At 42.7% G+C, this 21,269-nt stretch overlaps 1 protein-coding gene across 1 annotated transcript in view; it reads right to left on the minus strand.

Moving 5' to 3' along the window:
* EYS (EGF-like photoreceptor maintenance factor) overlaps positions 1 to 21,269 on the minus strand; it is a 1,897,540-nt gene that overhangs the window by 550,959 nt on the left and 1,325,312 nt on the right. The window lies entirely within an intron of this gene.

A 21,269-nucleotide genomic window follows, 5' to 3' on the forward strand; every position in this document is an offset into this window, starting at 1 on the left:
ACTGTGGTGGTGGCTAAGGAAAGCCCTCCTTTGGAGGGGGAACTTTTGTACTTTTCTTACCCTAAAGGAAGAGTGGGCTCCCATTCCCGTCTTTTTCTGCAGAGGGAGAGGGAAATTCATATACAGAAGGATCCTTACAGTCATTTTATCCTTTCATAATGGATAGAGGACTCTTAATGGTGTGTAATTAAGGGGCTCTCAGAGTCCTTTGTTTCTGGATGGGGGAGGCTCCCCTTAGGACTGGCACTACATAAACTCCCTTACATAGGAGCCCTGGCATAGGAGTTATACCAGGAGTCTGACACATACCTTAGTCTACTGCAGTGTGGAACACTCCGGTGCATATATCAGTTCTAGGCTGTAGTTGTAGCCCTACAAGATGCTCTATTATGCTGAGGACTACAGAACAGACCAGCACCAATAAAGCACCTTAACTCTCCTTCCCATCAGGCTTCTATAGATGTGGCACAAAATTTAACCCTAGGATCTGGCTCAACATTTCTCTTGTGAAATTGATCTTGCACCATTATTTACAGTCATGTAATACAAAAGCTGACTGAGGCACAGTGCAGATGACTGCAAAAGGTGCAGAATTAGGTTCAATGGGAACAGGATACACCTTTGAGCAGGGTCCAGTTCATCATGCGTCAGTTAACTTTTATAGGAGGGAGTATGCAACTGAAAACTACTCTATGACTTGCATGTTTAATTTCTGATAATCATATCAGATTAAATTAGAAGACTTGCTACAAGAAATGAAGCTAGAAAGATCAAGGCATGGTCCCCAGCTTGTTGGATTTCACTTTTAATTAACCATAAAGATGTATTAATATCAACATGTGTTATTAGTTCTATCTTTCAGTTATTCCATGCTCATGGTGCCTGATTTCTTTAGCTGCAATATCAGAACTCTATTGATTCTCACAGATTACTTTCTTAGATAAAATTGCTTGAATTACATAGGTAGAAAGGATTAAAAGAGGAAAGGAAAAGATGAAATGTCCCTTCAGAAGTTTCTAGAAATTGATAAAACCATCATATTAAAATATCAAGAGTACTTTTTCACCTATCCTCTTGATAATAAAATGAAAGATAATAATATGAGTAAATTTCCCATCCTTAATGTTCTCAAAATATACATTTATTAATAAGTTACATGAAAAATAGTCCAAACAATTAGATTCCAAAAACTGATAGTTCTTGGATTTTTAGGGTGCGGACACACCCATAGAAAAATGGACTTTACTAGTAACACTTCTGAGAGCACATGATGCACACCCCTATTATGTAATAAATCAAGAAAATCCATTGAAAATGGTGTGGTAATTTTACCATGAAGTAATAGTAGTACATCTGTGTCTGCTTCCAACTCTTGTTTCATCCAAGATGCTGCCATCCTACTGATCCCTCCATGTATCACATGAGGGCATTATTTTATACTTATTTTAGGAAAATGTAGGGATGGAGTGAGGTGGAGAAGGAGGGCCTTCCCTTTTCTTTTACTTTTTTTGGTAGGGTTCTTTGGTATTTGTATTATATTTCTTAGCTTTAGAGCAGGAAGAATTAGAAGGGGGAGAGGGGTATAGGCAAAAAGAATGGTAGCCATAGCCTGCCTGCAGGAGAAGTGGTAAAGGCTAAGAAGGAACATTGAAGGAGGTAGGAGAGAACTCCCCTGGGGTCGAGGTGGGGTGGTAGAAATGGGGTTGTGGGTTGGCTGGGGCCAACTGAATGCAAGACTGCTGGTTGGGAGGCATGATTGGGCTTTGCGTGGGGGTTTGGGAAGGAAATTCATGGTTGATGGAGAGAGAGGAGTTGCAGTTCTTGGGTTTGGGGGTGTTGCTTGTAGAATCCTGTTTGTGGGTTATTTATTTAAATTGTTCTGAGCCTTTTGGATTCCCACTTGCACAAACAAATACCAAATCCAGAAACATGCCTGTGAGGTTGCTCCAAGGACATCCAAATCATTGCTCTCAAGTACACTGCAGACTTAGGTGTATAGAGTAGCTACACAGGAATGCCATTAAGTTTCTGGGTTTGAAATGTAAATACAGAAACTAGTGGGCAGAGGTTCTCAGGAACATCTCGAGCAAACTCACTGATGTTACAATGTAAACCCTCTCCTGTGTTGGTCAGGCTTCCAGAATTAATGTAAAATAGAGCTGCCCAACTAGTGGCCTGTGGGCTGTATGGGGTCCATGAGGAAACAACATTCAGTATGGGGGCTTCTGCAGGCATTTCTCCCACTTCCACACAGTAGGAGAGGGCCTGGGAGGGACCCACACATGGAAAGCCTCCTACATAGTGTGGAGAACTGCACACTGCCAATGCAGTCTGTGCAGTAGAGGGCAGGGGCAACCAGCAGAGCACAAGCAGTGGGAGTGGGAATCCTGGAGGCCCTCCCTTGCAGCATATGCTGTGCACCAGTGCCACATATGGGCACCAGCCCCACTGAAGTTGGACAGCCCTGATGTAAAGCAGTAGGGGCCTGTAGCATGGGTGGCTGTGACAACCTCTGGTGGCCACATGGCTCCTGCCTCCCCACTCCAGCTCCTTGGAGTACCCTCCCTTTTCCTCACTTGCCATGCCTTCATAGATTTATTGTACATTATCCCTTATTTTATTATTAAGGGAGGCTGCCCCAGGGTCCCCAAGTGAGCCCTTGTCCCCTTTGGCTACCTAGCATCTCTTGTACCCAGCCGGCCCCAGGCTTGTCCCTCAGGCCCTCTGGCCCTATCAGTACCTCAGAGCATCAGTTGCCTTAGGGGCTATATTTGTGGCCTCCTTGTTTCCCTGTAGCCATGCCAATGCTTCACAGATATTACTCCATGTTCACTGGAGAGAGCTCCCTGCCTCCAGTGCAGCTTTCAGACTTCAGACCTTGAACCTCTATCTGGACCTTGGCTTTTCTAGCCTTGACCCTTTTATTCTGGCTGAACCCCTCAGCCCAGGTCCACTGCCCCAGCCCCATCTTCCACCTGTGTGTTTTGGGCCCTTGGCTACTGTCTTGTGCCCCAGGCCAAGTTGCCCATACCATCTTTGCCCTCATCCCTCTGGGTCTCTGACTGTGGGCTGGGCTGCTTGCTGCATCAGCCCTCAGGCCTCCGGTCCCTGACCCCAGGCTGGGCTGCTCACTGCCTCAGCCATCGAGGTCCCTGACTCCAGACTAGGCTGCCTGTTGCAGAGTGCCTTACCAGACACCCCTCCATGGCCTCCAAACCTCCCCTGTAGCCAGAACCCGATCCTCCAGTATCAAGTTCAAAATATAAACACAAACAAGATGCTTCAAAACAAAAAGTCTTCCTCACTCAGGGTTAATGTTGCCTGCAGTCCATACCACTCTTGGAGCCCACTCATCCCAGCTCCCCTGGGTGGTCAGCTTGGGCTTAGGCATGGATAAACTCCAAAGACCCACCCCTTCCTGTCACATGGCTCCTTAGTTACACACAGGGGTTCCTGCATGGGTTGATGGCTAGTCTGCTCTCCCCTCTTAAAGTGACATTGGCCAAGCGCTCTATTACAGGGCCAACCTTTTTAGCAGCTTTGCCATGAATGAGCCCTGCACTTCCTTCCGCCCCCCCTAAATACACTCTAATCCCTCTCCTCTGCCTGATTTGTTGCTTTGCTTTCTGCTCCCTGTTCTGTGCTTTTCTGCCCAATCTCCTGACCTGCCTTTTGATTCCTGCCCTATATGCTGCTCTGTTGCCTGTCTGTCCCCTCCCAGATCTGCTGTTTGTGTCACTTGTGGTACTCATGCTGCAGGTTGACCAGACCTGATGTAAAGCATCATCAGTGCCATGTGTTTATTTGAGCAATTTGGGCTTAATTTAGATGATACAGTACTGTGTTAGGTAGTGACAGGAGTACGTTATTTCTACTACTAAATTTTCATTATAAACCAGATTTCTTCTTTCCCACCAAAAAATCCACAGTATGTTCTATCAGCTTCAAAACTGATATGTTACATTTGAAACAAAATTTTGCAATTTTAAATTGAATTGATCTAGTGTTCTTAATTATGGTAAATGAAAAACTAAAAGCCAGTTCCTTTCAAAGGAATCATAGAATTAGACAGTTGGAATGGACCTCAAGCATGATCTAGTGCAACCCCTGTATGGTGCAAGATGATATATTCCTAAATCATACCAGAAAAATATGTATCCAGGCTCTAATTCTTGAAATCCTGTAATGAAGGCAATTCCATAATTTTTCTGGGAAGCTTGTTCCACTGTCAGCCTATTCTTTAGTAAAGGAAGGTTTATTTCTCACTGAAGGTTAATTTAAGTCTTTTTTGCTGCAACATAAATACTTTGTTTTGTGTTCGAGGTGTAGGTTGTAGCTGTGTTGGTCTTAGGACACAAGCAGACAAGGTTCTTTGGGTGAATATGATATCTTTTATTAGATCAATTTAAATAGTTGGAAAAAAATTATAGCAAGCTTTCAGGTTTAAAACCCCTTGGTATCACAGCTTTCTTGATGTGTTTAGAGTGATTGCTGGTTATGTGCAGATATGTGTGTTGGTTTGCGGGCTTTTTGTATAACATGGTCTGTATTTTACCATTCTGGATACTGATCAGTGTCTTAAACAAAACTTGCTTCTTGGGCGGTTTTAGGATTGATTCTACAAAACCTTTTTAGACATGAAGATCGGTATCCAGAATGGTAAAATACAGGCCACATTATAGAAAATCCCACAGACCAACACAGATTTATGACACATTATAACCTGGCTGACATATGACTTCCCAGGTACCTCTCCATTATGTAACTGTTACATTCATCCCCCTTCTCCCCACCTCCTCCAGCCTGTATCTCACCCACTGACTTCTCAATTTACATCTTCACTGACTGCCTGTCTTGCATGTATGCCAGCCCAGCCTCTGGCTTCTTTACTACTCATTCCAGGAAGAGCACACACCAACTGCAGAGACTTCCTCAGCCTGATGAAGGGTTTTTAAACCCAAAAGCTTACTATAAATTTTACCCCCAGCTATTTAAGTTGGCCTAATGAAAGATATCATATTCACCCAATAACCTTGTCTGCCTCTTGTTTTGTGCCCTACAATGTGTGGCAAGGGAGAAAAGTTATTTTCTGTCTTCTTTATGCCAGGCTTTCAAATATTTGAAAACTAACACCATGTCATCCCTTAATCTCCTTTTTGCCAAACCATATATACCTAGGTCACTCAAATTTTCCTCATATAGCTTACATTTCAAACCTTTAGCATTACCATTGCCAAACATCTTGGGATTCTGTCCAATTTCCCTTCATCTTAAATTGCAGGACCCCCAAACTGCAAACAGTGCTAGCTGAGGCCTAATCAGAGATGTGTAGAGTAGTATTATTACTTACCATAGCTTACATATTATTGCCTTGTTAATGTAGCACAAACTTACTTTTGCTCTAAATTAATTTGTTTTCCATAGAGTTCTTTATTTTTGTAAGGGGTGGGGCAGAGAGAATTATTTTGTGAAAAAAAACTAATACAGAAAGAAGACCCCCCCCCCTCTTTACTAGCTATCTGGGATAAAGCTGTAATTGAACAATATAAAACTGCATAAGTTATTAATATTTTCTTGAGGTACACTGTCAAGGAACCAGGACTCTAGTGATCTCAGTTTAGCACACCATGGATTTTCTGGGATAAAAAAAACAAACCAACATTTTATAAAACAAAGAACTAAATTGTAATTTTTTCCTCTACAGAAATAAAATGCCAAAAGTTTCCTAATCAGTAGAGTTGCTTGTCAATGAAAAAGAAAATTATTTTTTCAAAAACAACATTACATAAGGATTATCTACTTCACCGGGCAAGTCTACATGAGATGCTTAATGTGCAGTAGCCTAATAACACTGCACAGTAGCATGCCAGGCAGAAAAAACATGCTAATATGCTACGTGTAGTAGCAGTAGGCTACAGCACAGTAAGCATCACAAAAAAACCATGAGCCAGCACTACGGTGCAGTAACTGTACCTACTGTGCATTTACTTAGTACTTTCAGTAAGCAGGTACTAAACTAAATGTGCAGTAACTACTGCACATTAATGAACATGTAGATGTGCCCATAGTGTACTTCAGTATGAGAGAATTAAAACAGAGTACAAAGTTCACAAAGAGAAGCAAGTTGAAAATTAAGCTAACAAAGATATTGGGGAATGAGAAAATTAAACTTAATAGTTTCAGACTGAATAAAGCATATGATGGCCAGAATGCCACTGGGAGATTTGCCACTGACTCCAGTAAGAAACAGAGGGAGTATGATCAGGTCACAGCTTGCAATCTTGTTCTGAGTCTGAACATGTTTTTTGCGAGGGGAAGCGGGGGGCAGCAGATTGTGTAAGTGTGACTCTATACAGCCTCTGATTAAACTTGCCTTTGACTTTCAAGCTTGGATACCTTTTCTGAAAAGTCCCTCGTTCTCATGGGATTCTGTATTTCATCTCATTTCCAGGAAATATATCACTTAAAATACATCATTTATAAAAAAAATATGTTTTTTAAAAATCTGTAACTGTCTAAACAAGCCTCACTGACTCAAAAATATTTTATATCAATGTAAACCTACAAAAAACAGATTGAATTCTAAACACTTCTCTCCTTTCCTTCCTCTTTCATGTTATTTGATGCAGCACAGGCTCTCAGTGGGAAATTAGCAGGAACTATTACTTTAAAACTGAAGGATAACATTGTTATATTTTCTTTATATGATTACAATGACATAAACAGCTGCTGTGTTACCATTTTTAGGCCAAATAAAACAAAATTAGATGCTGATGATACATAATAGCTTGATTTATATAAATAACGTTTTATAAATAATCAAATTAATCTATGAGTTCCATTTGTGAAAGCAACATTAAGTCCCATTTACATAGAGCTATAGACATTTCGAAATAAATATTTAGAAGTTGGCATTTTACTAAATCAAAGCATTGATGTATAGAATGCATTGACAATTCACTAAAGTGTTTTCTGACATAGATGGAAGTCAGTTATTTTGGTAGAGTAGCATATTTCTCCCCCTAACTCTTTATTGAAATAATTATACTTTGTAAGTGTGCTACCTTCTAAACTATCCCATATGGCTACAAAAACCTTATATATCATGTCTACATTAAGAACATACAGGTGCCTATAATATTAAAAACACTCCAGCAAGCCAGAAATAGTTTACTATCTCCAAGCCATCTTTAATGTACCTCCAAAGCATATGCTGGGTAGAAACAACCTCAAAAATGGACATCTTCCAGGAAGGTATGGACATCCACCAGAGACCGCAGTGCATCAAACACCAAGAAAGTGGTGATCTACAGTCAGGCCATCAGGGACCTAACACAGACAATGAATTGTCATGGTCCATTATAATCTGCCTGATACCTGCTAACCTCTGCACTTCAGAGGTATTAACAATCCCCCTGAACTATCTTGTTCCCACTTTATCAGGTTTTTACTGCATCTCTCCTGCCCCTTGGCTACATGTTAATTTTGCTTGTATCTTGTTTTTGTTTAAATATAGAGTTTACATAATCTTTTTTCCCCATCTGCTACTTAACTCTGCTGTGTCTGCTTGTGTCTTAAATGCCTGAGGAAAGGTATAAAAATGATATGCAAAAGGTTGCCTATGTCTGTCTCAGCCATGAAACTGGTCCAATAAAAGATGTCACCCACAAGAATTCTTGCCTCTTGCTATTTCCTTGACCATGAGAGTAACATCATTACCTCAACATTATGATCACCACAGCAACATTATCACCTCAACACTATTAAAAAATAAGAAAATAGCATGCCAAAAAAATCCAAATGTGCTCTAAAGTGAAAAACCAAACAACGCAAAAACACAGAAAAGGCACTAGATTTGAGGGCAATGTGAGAAGTCCAAGGCTTTGAAGGCACAATGCTACAGCATCCTGAAAAGAAAAGCCAACACATTGGCCATGCCGTCACACTGGCCATCCATATTCATGTCCAGTGTCATGTTGGAGAATTTGATATCCAAAGTATGGTGAAAACCTAAGGTGATAATGATTTTAAAACAAGGCAAAGGCTACTTTTGAGCAACAACTATTTTCCAATGTAGCTTCTGAGGTAAGGTATGAAATATTCTAGCTTGCATAATGCTACAGAGGATTATATCCAGTTAGGAAAAAAACACCTTTTACATGATGACTGAGTAGTTTTCCAAACAAGTCAAAACACTTGTGACCAGGTGACAGAATTAAGTATCCACATTAAATATGTAATTAAGAGAAGAAAACCAGAGTTTCTTACTCAGCTTGGAAAATCTAGATTGATATCTGGCACAACTGTCCGCTATACCAGATTCAAGATGAGATCCATGGTGACTCATTTGAGGTGGCTCTGGCCACAAAACAAAGACATAAGAATTTTGAAAGAACGGATTCCCCTAAGGCTATGTTCTGGCACCAGTCTTATTTACTATTCACCTATAACCTAACAAATACCATCTCCAGAGGTAACCCTGGATCACACACTCATATATATATAACTTCAATATAGTAGCTCAGAAGATCAGAAGCAAAACTGTCTTCAGACCGTTCCAACAGGGATCACCTGGCAACCCAATGTACAGACAAATAGTTTGGAGGTCTCCATACCCTTTGGTAGTCATTTGACAAAATACTGTGATACAGTTTGGTAAAAACTCTGCCAACACCAGAAAAATGAACATGCGACTTGATCATATCATAGACTTTACACAACCAACTGTAATCTTACCAGGACCAAGGTGATTCAGCCTAGTAGTCAGGGTTATGATCTCAAACAGTTGGTCCCAGCTGGGAATCAGAGGTGAGGAAAAAGTCAAGGCTCTGAAGTCAGAAGTCAAGTGCAGAACACAGAGGCAATGCGGGAATGTGAGAGTTGAGCAGCTTATGTTTAGTCACCTCAGGTGTATTTAAGGGATGTGCTGCTAATCAGACAGCACAGGCAATAGAGGCAGCCTGAAAACCTGAGCTGGCCTATGAGGTTGGACAGGGCTTACTGCTACACAGACAGATAGGACCTAGCAAAACTTGCATGATTACAGATCCTAACAGACATCTTTCCATCTAACATCCAATATTAGAATGCAAGCGATATGCTGATCATCAAGGTACAGCCAAACTTGCCACTGTTTAGGGGCATTACTGTTTAAGGACAAGTATCTGCTTTGTAGTAGAAGTGTAGTCTGGACAATACTGCATATACTCCATTTATCTAAGAACATCACCAGCTCCTCAGAGACAAGAATGGGAGAGAGCCTGTGACACTACTAGGAACTCCCCACAGTATAATCAGGCTGAATGAAGGCTAAATGGATTTCAGCTCCCATGCTGCCTTTCTAGTTAGGAATGGGAAGAAGGGGATTATGGTGCCAGAGTTATTTCAGCAATTTACTGACATTAGTGAGAGAGAGGGAAAAGAAGGAAAAGAACCCTGGCATGGTGACTAGAACCTAGAACACTTCCCTTCTCCTCCTCCATGAACTACAGAATCACACTTTCTCTTCCTTCTTTTCCTTACGGTGCTGCATGTATTTTGTATGCATGCAAGGCTGCCTAAATGAACCTCTGCTTTGGATGCTCTTTGTCCTGATAGATGAGTGGTTGACAGCCTATGGCCTATGGGGTGGATCTGTCCTGTGGAACATTGTATCTGACCTCCAGATGTGTGGCTTCAGCAGCATTCAGCAGGGGAGGGCTTTATCTTTGATCGCTCTTCCCATGCCACTGTAGAGACAAGTGGCCAGGGCCTAGCACCTATCTGTCCACATCTGACCCAAGATGAATCATTATGGCCTGTAGACAGAAAAGCTTGTCTACCCCCCATGATAAATGATGGAGAAATCACTCCTTTGTACACTTTATTTTAAGATGATGACAGGCCTGAGTCACATGGATTAGCATGTAGGAAGAGCTGCAATTTAGAGATTACCCCCTATAGACTAACTGTAGGCGTCTCCCTGCTTAGCACTTGGCTGCTTTGGTAGCCATGGAGGCACACAGCTCTCTCTAGTCATATATGGATTCTAGGTGCCAAACTTTTTTTTTTTTATCAGCCTCCTGGGACAAGTAGCCTAAGTTGTGACAGCTAATTGGGGGGCTCCTACAAGGCTGATTTGGAAACAACTATATAAAATTACAAACTAGTGGTCTAACCAGACATATTTCATTTCTAATATTAGGTGTGACACCTGAATTTTCTTTAGTACTGAGCAAGTGGGTATGATCTATGACAATTTCCTTATGCAACTGCATTTGGACTTTAGGTCATTCTCAGAAGCTATCTGGTTTGATCACTTTGACCTCTAAATCCCACTTAAGCTGTATTGGGATCTACTTTGAAGCTGGGAAGATGTTCAAGTCCCTGAAGGTACCTGGTCTACTAGGTGTGCTTGGACGCCTACACAACATATGTAATATTTTTGGCTGCTTTAGCATCATGCATAGACACACCCTCTGAGACCAGAGATGCTTAAATTCTGTTTTGCCATTTGTAAAATGGGGATGGCAGCAACTACCTACATATTTGCATACTTCTCCTTTCATTTTTTAATTATTTTCTAGCACTTAAGTTTCCCTTTCTTTAAGGCTTACAAAGATTCATAACATAATTTTTATGCACGGAAGAGATATGAAGTGATATTGACATTTGACATCTTCAGTGTTATAATAATATTAAACCCAGAAATATAAATTACTAAAACAATTATAGCAGCAGAAATAACACTATTAATGCAATCAGCTATTAGTGTAAGTATTTGACAACAACCTTTAATTTCCTTTCAAGTGTACTGAACTTACATTCTCTGCAGTGGAACGTAATATTGTAAACAATTAATGATACTAAAGTTAGCTTGGAAGCAATTATCCTGAAATGTGTCTTCATATTTCAGACTATATTTTGAAAAAAATTATTATTTGAAATAACATTTTTCTTTGTGTAGTTATGTTTGTATTCCTAGATGGTTTTGTGTCTCAGAACAGCTTAAAAATATTAATACAGGGTTAAGACAGAAATCATTTACCTTTTTATAAGGCACAACAAATCTAACATGTACCTGACATCTTTCCGTATAATATACAGAGTATGCTACCGTAGCTCAACAAAAATTTCCCCTGAAGTTAAAGGACAGTTTTTTGAGTAAGGATTGTAGGATTAGACCTTTAGAGACTGCACTGTTTATTTATAACTTCCCTGTTTTGCTATTTTTTGATTGCTATATTTTCCTGTACCAGCATAAAAATAAAATATTATGGTGCAATAGCAATTAAACTTTTGCCAGTCTGTGAAAAATAATCACAGAAATTGGACTGCATCCTTACTAAATCAAAAGGTCCCAACTCTTTCTTTTGCTATCAAGCGTGCTATCCACCCCTCCATTTTACATTGTTTCCCCCTCTCACCCACATCTTAACTTTAAAATTGTTAGGCATATAACCCATAGGAGACACTGTAGCAAAACCCCCAGTTTTTCTTTTTTTTTAAATTGTATTCCTTCCCCTTCCCCAACCATTTCTGACTTTTTCTCTCCCTCTCTATACCCTATAGATAAGTATAAGTAAGCTAAGGTATAGGATAAGCTTTAAACATTTTTATTATAGTAGCAAGTTTTTGGTTTTGGATATCCACTGTTTTATATTGTATTATTATCATTTTTGTATTGATTTTTATTGTTTCATAGGGCTATTGCATGGTTTAGGCCTGTGTTTGTAAGTGAACCAAAGTCATGTCAAGTTTCCATTTTATATGTCAAGTCTCCATTTTGTGTCCTCTGCCCAGGCATCCCCTGCATCACAACTGTATGAGTCACATATCTCATTGGTAAATTGGTAAAGTGTGATTGGGAGTGATTGAAATACAATGGTAGCAGGCCTCTACTGAATGACCTGTAATGACTGGGTCATCACCTCGCATTGATTCATCCAGGAACCACAGACCTCACCCAGGAACAGAGACAAGACCAGCATTTGAAAGACAAAACCCTGCAGAACAAGCAACTCTCACCATTACAGACACCTGAAATTACACATCCCTGCATGGAGCACACATGCTCAGTGCACCAGACGCTGACCCTTACCTGGGCATGCCTCCAGTCACTAGGGTCATGCAAGGTCTGCCCCTATAAAAAGGAGCAGTGAAGACAGACTCAGTGGGACACTCTCTCTATCTGGACCAGCACCATGCCACACCACCTATCCAACCAGAGGCCTTGCCAGCAACCCCCCTCTGGACAACACCTACTGGACAAGGACCCCTTTCCAGCCTGGATAGGTAGAGAATACCTGCTCACCTCCTCCTACAATTTGGACTCTCTCTCTCTTTCATTCTCTCTCTCTCTCCCCTCCTGGACTTCAGTGGACTTCAGCCCCTGAGTTGGGTCATGTTTTACTAAATCCCAGTCCCTTCCTTATCTTAAATTCCAGCCTCATTCTCTTTGTCTCTTTCTCAGCTCTAATCCCCACCCTTTCTGCTAGTTTCCCAATCTCCTCTTAATTTCATCTCCCCTTTTCTGCCACCTCTCAGCCTCCCCTGCTCCTACTGCCTTTCCCCTGTGACTTTCTGCTGCCTGTCTCTGCTTTTCCACTGCCCCTGCCACCTGATGCTTTTCCTGTGATGTTCTGCTGTCTGTCTCTCTGTTTTTGAGGCTTCCCCCCCACCTTCTGTAATCCCCCCTCCCCCTGCAGCTTCCCAACTCCTCTTAGCTGTCCTGGAGTTTTATCTAGCAGCTGGAGCCTTTCTCCAGCTTCCAGCACCTACTGCAACTTCTCTAACTGCCGCAGAGCCATCCTCTGGCTCCTCACATCCACAGCCCCTCTTTAACATCCACACTTAGTCTCATTTTTCCCTTTCCCTACCTACCTTTTCAGCTCCTCCATAGTTCTGGCTCAAGTCGGGCATTGCTTCCCTGTTCTGCAGGCTTTGGGCATTGTCTTTTAATCAATTAAGATCAATTAACCTAAAGTTACCCCCAAGCCTCAGTTCTTCAGCCCAGGCCCCTGTAGTCTATTGGGTTCTAATTCTGGTCCTGGTAACTTTTTAACCTCCTACACTTCTACTTCCTTACCTTAACCTTTCCCCAGGTATCCCAAGTACACCAAGCACATACATAAATACACGTCACAACACCCAACTTAGAAACTCATCTGTGTGTATGTGTAGGTGGGTGGTATGTGTGTAAATTAGTTAATACACATATATATACATATATAGATATCATTGTGTGTGTGTGGTATATAAATTGGTAATCACTAAGTGTATTGAATGTGCAGGTGTTGGCAACTGGAAACTGATTCTAAGTTTGGTGTGTGTAGCGTGTATGTGCTTAAACTGGTGATAGGTGTGCATGAACCCAGACTAGTTATTTTGAACGTGTGTGTATCTGAGTTGCTAGTGTGAGTGGTGTGTGTGTGTGTGTATATGGAATTGTGTGCATGATATATCATAGAATCACAGAATCATAGAAGTAGGGTCGGGAGAGACCTTGTAGATCTTCAAGTCTGACCCCCTACCTGGGTGGGAGAAAAACTGGGCTCAAATGGCTCCAGCCAGGTAGGCATCAAGCCTCTTCTTAAAGATCCCCAGGGTAGGAGCCAGCACCACTTCCCTTGGAAGTTGGTTTCAGCTCCTAGCTGCCCTGACTGTGAAGTAGTTCTTGCAGATATCTAATCTAAACCTACTCTCCAATAGTTTGTATCCATTATTCCTTGTCATGCCAGGGGGCGCTAGGGGAAATAGTGTCTCCCCCAAATCCTTCTTGTCCCCCCTAGTGAGTTTATAGACAGTCACCAGGTCCTCCCTCAGCCTTCTCTTGTGAAGGCTGAACAGGTTTAGGTCCTGCAGTCTTTCATTGTAGGGTCTGCCCTGTTGTCCCTGGATCATGTGCGTGGCCCTCCTCTGGACCCTTTCAATGTTGTCCACATCCCTCCTGAAATAGGGCGCGCAGAACTGGACGCAGTACTCCAGCTGTGGCCTGACCAGTGTCGCATAGAGGGGGAGGATCACCTCCCTGGCTTTACTTGAGATGCAGCTGTGGATGCACGACAAGGTCCGGTTAGCCCTGCCAACCGTGACCTCACATTGTCAGCCCATGTTCATCTTGGAGTCAATAATGACTCCAAGATCCCTTTCTGCCTCTGTGCTCTCAAGAAGGGAGTTTCCCATTCTATAAGTGTGCTGCTGGTTTCTACTGCCTAAGTGCAGCACCCTACACTTGTCAATATTGAAACGCATCCTGTTTATGTTAGCCCACTCCTGTAACCTATCCAGATCTTGCTGCAATCTTTCCCTGCCTACTACCATGCTCACCTCACCCCAAATGTTGGTATCATCAGCGAATTTAAATAGGTTGCATTTCACCCCATCGTCCAAATCGCTGATGAAGAAATTGAACAGTGCAGGCCCAAGGACCAAGCCCTGGGGGACTCCACTGCCCACTTCCCCCCAGGTTGAATATGACCCATCGACCACCACCCTCTATGACCCTTAAGCCAATCTGCAATCCATCTGACTGTGTAGGCATCAATGCCACAGTTGCCTAAGTTAGACACGGATCACTAATATGAATTAGTGATCTGTGTCTATCTTCTGCAGTGTATAGTATATGTGCTGGAACTGGTAATAGGTATGCATGTGCCTAGGCTGGTTTGAATGTGTGTGCGCCTGAGCTGGTAGTGTGTCTGTGTATGCACCTAATTGATTTGTGTGTTTGTATATGTGCAATTGTATACCACGCCCTCCTGTTTAATAGCGCAACATTGAAATCCTAAGCATTGGCCTGACCCCTCAGGGCAACACCTATAAAATGAAAAGGATGAAATAATTAAGTCATCTAAAATATTCATCTGCACCCAATTCACCAGTTCTCCTTCTCTATATAATCTTTTCCCCTTCTGCTAATCACATTCCACATTATCTTTATCTTCATTCTTGCACAACCATGAAATGTGTCAACTTATACATCCTAAACCAATTCACGCCCCCTTTTCCCCCCAATCCCTGTCCCCACTGGATGCAGTCATCTTCACCTACAAAGGACAACACAGACACTCAAAACAATGACAAATTGCAGTTTTATATAAAAGGGAGGTTGTGTCATCATAGACACTCCTAATCAGTTAAAAAGTAAAAACTGTATATTTCAGTAGTCGGTAAAATAAATATATGTACTAGTAGAGTAATTATTATAAACTGCAATGTACTTTTAGGTATGAGTGAGTAACACAAAATAGATGTGTTAGTGCATTCACTCTAACACCAAAATATATTTCAAGGTTTGCAGTACAAACAATGCTGAATGCATGCCCTTGAGTAGGAACCCTGCCTGCCTGAATTTCTTTTATATTAGTATGCCATTATTTCTTTTTAAAAAGTCTTGATTCAGTAGTTGATTTCTATTTAAGGCTAAACAAACAAAAAGGTTTTTCTAACTCTCACTGTCAAAAAAGGGACACAAAATGTCCATGGGGTATAAGAATTTTAAAGTGCATTAATTATTTGGCTTAAAAGTTGAAAAGCTAAAAGACTGAAAAAAAGTCCTTGATTACTTTTTCTGAATAGTTTTGCTTCTATCCTTATATATTAACATATTTTACTTTATCCAATAGTGAGTTTCTTTAGAACTCTTAGAATAGGGACAGAAATTACAATAAATCAGTTATATGATCAAAAACCAGTTCAAATCTGTAACATAACAGAAGTGCAATGCACTTAAACCACTTTCAAAAAGGCCAAAACTGGTTTAAGATAAACCTGGATGGATGTAGTATCAGACCTAAGTGCTTTAGGTTAAATCAGTTTATTGAACTTCTGTCCTGAATCCCTTCCAGATTCAAGTTAACTCACAGTCCCCTAGCATCCCAGGATGCTTTGCACCTCCAACACAAACCCCGCTTTGCAAGGTGGGTGGGCTAGCTTTGGCCCAAGCGTCTGTTCCAGCCAAGCAGCAGGGAGTGCTCTAGTTTTGGTCCCCGTCCCTGTCCCTGTCCCTGTCCCTGTCCCCTGTCCCCGCCCCCCAGCTTCTTGCCTGGGCCACTGCAGACATGTGGATGTCTTTATGGAATCAAATGTGAATGTCTGTTTACTTGTTTATCACTTCAATCTTTGCAGCTTAGACTAACCTGTGAATATTTAATTGGTTCAACCTTGGGCTTTTTGACTGTCTGTACTTAACCTACAGCCAGATCCTATTCCATCTACAAAATGTCTAAGTGGATTTTAGCACCTTAATGTGAGATTATTCCTCCATGCTCAAATCTTTGTGTTAGCAGTTTTTTAGGCTAAGTGAGGATGCATTACAGAAGTAAAAATGTAATTTTTTTTTCAGGGACTTGGGCAGGGTAGAACAGGATTACACTAGATACTTAAGGATGCAAATGACAGAGTTCGATTTCCTTTCATTCTCCTAAATGGCAGTTTTCTAGCTGTGTTGTGAGTATTTTTGACCCTACTCCTGCACTGTGGCTGGATAAGTATGTCTGAGTAGTCTAAACATGTCTAATTGACTATGCACTGGCTGGACACATATCTGCATCCACCCAGGAAAAAGGGCCCCAGTTGCTGAATGATTAGGGTACTTACCCAGTAAGTAAGAGACTCAGGTTAAGCATTAACTAGACCCTTCTTCAGTCTTCCTTTTGAAGCTGAACCACAAGCCGTTGTTTTTTATAGTTACTAAATAAAATCACAGAGAGCAGTGGACTGGGAAGCAGGATCTCTACTGAAAGCAAAGCTCCAGGGCCTGCAACTTTCCAGGCAAGTGGCCATTTCAACAAACTATTCTGTATTTTGTTTTTTTTCATGTCATATTTCTCAGAAAATGCCCTAGAGAAGGGACTAGATAGATCATGCTTAACCTGTGACATGGCAGCTAGAACACTATGCTGAGTAGTCAGAGAGATACAGAATCAAACCTACTCTGGGCAAAAGGTACTAGAACCCAGGTGTGGTGGAGCACCTTTGGGTTGCTTGTCAAGTGGCAGGGGCTACAGTAGGCTGGGGCTGAGCCCAGCAGGGAAGGCAGCCAGATGAAGCCCCCCAGATCTCATTCTAAAGGAGGACATGTGTGGCAGAGCACCTTTGGTGTGCTTGCCACTTTAGGGCTCTCACAGGCTCTGAGGGGAGCCTACTTGAAGGAGCAGCAGGGGGAACATCCCCCATGTACCCATTTAAAAGGGGAAGGTGTGTGGCAGAGCACTGTTGGTGCTTGCCACTTTAAGACCAAAGCCAATCAGCCAGCACGTGCTTGATTGAGACAGCCATTTTAGATCCCTGGCTGCCTATATAAACAGCTCAGTTCCCTGCTGGCTTGGAAGGCAGTAACATTGCTTGGCTGGGAGGGTCTGTGTATCATCCTGGAGATAGGGGAGGAGCTGTAAGGGATGGTTAGGAGGCTCTTGGTCCTGGGCATGACCTAAAACTGTACCCTGCTGGAAGTGGGTGGCCTGGTGGGGCTCTCAGTGGTGTGGGACTCTCCAAGGAAATGCCAGGCCAGTTATCACCCTGGTGAAAGACAGGTAGGGGTGCCATAACCCTAGCCCTCACCTTTGGGTGGGTTTGCATAAAATCAGAGGTAGTGGGGGCCAGGCATGGCTGTGGCCACCTAAGCCCTGTGGGGTGCAAGACCCCAAGGAGGGAGAGTGTGGGGCCAGGCACAGCTATGGCAACCTGAGCCCACTGGGGAGCAAAGCCCCATGGCCCCAAGTGAGGGGATGGTGTAGAGCTTTAGTGAGGGGGGTGGAAATGAGGACCTGAGTGAGCAGATCCCCAGAAAGGGGTGGAGATGAAGTACCCCCATGTGGGGGAGAAGAATCAAGCCTTGAGTAAAGGGGGCAGTGTGAAGCCCTAGTGAGGGGGCAGAGATAATGAACCCCAGTGAAGGGGGAGAATAACCAGAGGGCTGAGGGCTCAGTATGTTCTATATACACATAGAATTGCCAGAAAGGGCCAAAGTAAGCTTAGACCCTGTTGGGTAATTGGCCGGCCACTACCCCAGAGAGGGTCACAGGACAGGCCCAAAAGACAGTACGTCTGCCACCCAAGGGGTGGACTAGCTAAGGCTATGGCCTAAGGGGTCTACTCCAAGAGGGACCAAGGCAGAGTAAATTGTTGATGGATGAAAGGGACCTGTGAGAGAGGGTGGAGTGTGTGAGGCCCAAGTGAGAGGTGGGCAGTATGAATGTGCATGTGACTGAGGCCTGACAGCACAGCCTAAGCTTGCTCTGGCAATAGGCCGGGAACACGGTAATATCTTGATGCCATCTGTGAGGCATGGGCTGTGGTGTAGGGGAGGTACAGAGCCGCAGATAGTGCCCCCTGGCATCGGGGCATAAAATGAGCAGCCTCCCACCTTAATTAAGGTAATTAATCAATCAATCAAATATTCTGGCTAATACATAGGAAAGCTGCCCTCATTTATCAGTGCTTAGCATCAGATGACGTAGGTTGTCACTTGTGCCTCTCTGAACCAGTTAGTCTCTAAAGGTGCCTATATACATGTTTCGGGGTGGGGGGCATTTTAATTAGAGAGGTTCCCCAACAGCCCCTCTAAAGTGGCTCACTGTCACATGGATTAAGACCCCACATTTTAAAATGGCCATGGGCGACACTTTAACTAAAGCTCATTCGAGAAGCCTTAGTTACAGCATCCCTCTAGACTTTCTAAAATGTGGAGGGGCTTAATACACATGACAGTGAGGTGATGCTTGAGAGTTTTAATTAGAATGACTCAGACCAGACTCTATTCTAATTAGAATGCAAATGAGCACATCTATAGGCAGCCTAAGAAGCCACCCTGTTCTACCTTCTTCCTAATTTCAAATTAACACTACTAACCAGGTCTATAGTGACTAGTTACAGTTTCTGGGCAGCAATTTTTTTTGATGTAGGTGCTTAAGGTGGGCACATATATATATATAGCTATACATCTGTCTAACCAGTATAAAGCCTACTGAGCATGCCCAGTCTATGCATCCACACTGGAGGGGAAGCAAAATCACTATCTGCACATGTGCCAAAAATCCATTTATATGGCTAGAAAGCTGTCACTTGGAGACATAAAGAAAAATTCCACCCTGAGGCACCTAACTAATGAAACATCACTGGGCCCTTGGAATCTAAGAATCTACTGCTACCAATAGTTCTTCCAGGAGTTATACTGCATCCTGTTACCAGAAAAATCTGGCTTTACAATTGATGGTCCCAGAAATTAATAGAGTAATAGATTAAGGCCATTATGGTATGCTAACTAGATCTCCTTCATAAAACAGGTTATACAATTTCCCTCACAAATTCCATCATCAAGCCATAATGAGCTCAAACACTTTTTAAGAAACATAGTTAATCTTCATTTGAAGAATGCAAATAAATGGATATTCACCATGTCCATCCTAGGCAAACTAATCAAGTACCCTTACTGAAAGTGCCTTATTTCTAATCTAAATATATCTTGGCTTGCATCATTATGTCTTTTTCACATACATTAAAGGGTCCTGTAATCATGTAAGTCTCCCTTGTCTATAGGCACTTGAATATAAAATATGAACCAGTTACTTTGTAATTAATCTTTTCTAGATAAATTAATAGACTCAGCTTGTTTAGTTTCCCACTGTAAATTCTTTGGGGCACGTGAAATGTCTGTGTGTGGGGGGGGGTTTTAATTAATTTCAAATTTTAAAAATAGTTTGTTAACTATTTTTTACTACAAAATATCTATTAAAGATGTACTGCTATTTTAAATACAATTTGATACGTAATCAAGATGTAATCAACAACCAAGTAGAATGAGTGATCAGTTTGAATGAACAACATTTGGATAAAGAGAAAGTTAAATAAGTGCAGCCATGATGGTCTTTTGCTCCAAATGAATATAAACAATATTTGATGAACATTTTGTAATTTCATTTAGAAAATAAAATCACTGGAAAACAATTTTCCACTTCAAGAGAAATATACATTCTTAAGTCAGAAACTGTTAATAGAGGTGCACTGATACATTGGTCCAATATCAGAGCAGCACTGATATAAAGAAAATTAAGTGTATTGGAAATTGACCTTTTTTGCCTGATATGGCCAATAATGTGGCCATAAAATGCCCTATGTATGTACTCAGCCATGTAGGTGGTGAGGAGCACAGTCCAGAAGCTTAAAGAGCTGCATCCAGCTGGTAAGTCTGTTGTGGTGGAATGGGAAGGGGGAAGGAAGGGTTTGCTGGGGCGGGGGGCAGATCAAGGCCCCTGCAGTAAGAGAGGGAGTGGGGCTGGGGATAGGGCTGAAGCAGGTTCTGCACAGCTCAGGTGGGGTGGGGCGGGGCACAAGATGGAGCCACAGCTTGTCTGGGGGGTGTAGGGAGGGGGACAGTTCCCACCACTGCATGCACCCTGGGAAGGCATTGGGGCCATTTGCTGCCACTGTAGACTGGGGCCAGGGCTGCATCAGGCTTTTCCTGGTGGGAGTTAGGCCAGGCTGCACTCAGGGTGGGGCAGGCAGTGGCACTGGGAGGGGGAGTTGGGCGGGCTACAGTGAATTTTGGGATGGCTGCATCCCCCCCATACTCTCCCTCTTAGTGCTGCTGCTCCCTGCCCCAAGCACAGCCTAGCCCAGCACCAGCTGGGAACAGAATAGCTCAGCCCCCACCACAGCCCTCCTTGCCCTGCACATAGACCCAGGGGCACATACCCGCCATGCCTTTCCAGGGTGCACACAACAGTGGGAGTTGCCCGCCTCCCCATCCCCATGCCCCCGGACAAGCTGCGGCTCTGTCCTGTGCCCTGCCTCACCCTGGCTGGGCAGCCCCTGCCCCAACCCCAGCCCCAGCCCTAGCCCTAGCCCTAGCCCCAGCCCCACTCCCTCCCTAAGCACAGGGGCCTTGATCTGTCCCTCTCCCCCATGCCTCTTCCCTCCCTCCTCCCCTTCCACCACAACAGACTTACCAGTCGGACACTGCTCTTCAAACTGCCAAGCCGTGTATCAGAAATAGGATTGGTATCAGCCAATATGCCTCCTTAAAAACTGGCTATCATTATCAACCCCCAAAATCTCTATTGTGCACTCCTAGCTGATAATAATAATATAAGCACATGAGTGATTGTGTGTGGTTTCTGATATTTGAATGAATATTTCTCAACCCTAAAACTATACTTCCTAACAATAACTTCTTAGATTTCAAAAATATTGCCAACCTATGACAGAATGGGTCATCAGCATTCTATTGTAAACAGTCTACCATAATTACAAATAGAAATATAAAAATTATTCTACGCATGTGTTTACTC

This window comes from Crocodylus siamensis, chromosome 1, assembly GCF_052110815.1.
Source record: "Crocodylus siamensis isolate JL-2025a chromosome 1, ASM5211081v1, whole genome shotgun sequence".
Classification (NCBI taxonomy): domain Eukaryota; kingdom Metazoa; phylum Chordata; order Crocodylia; family Crocodylidae; genus Crocodylus; species Crocodylus siamensis.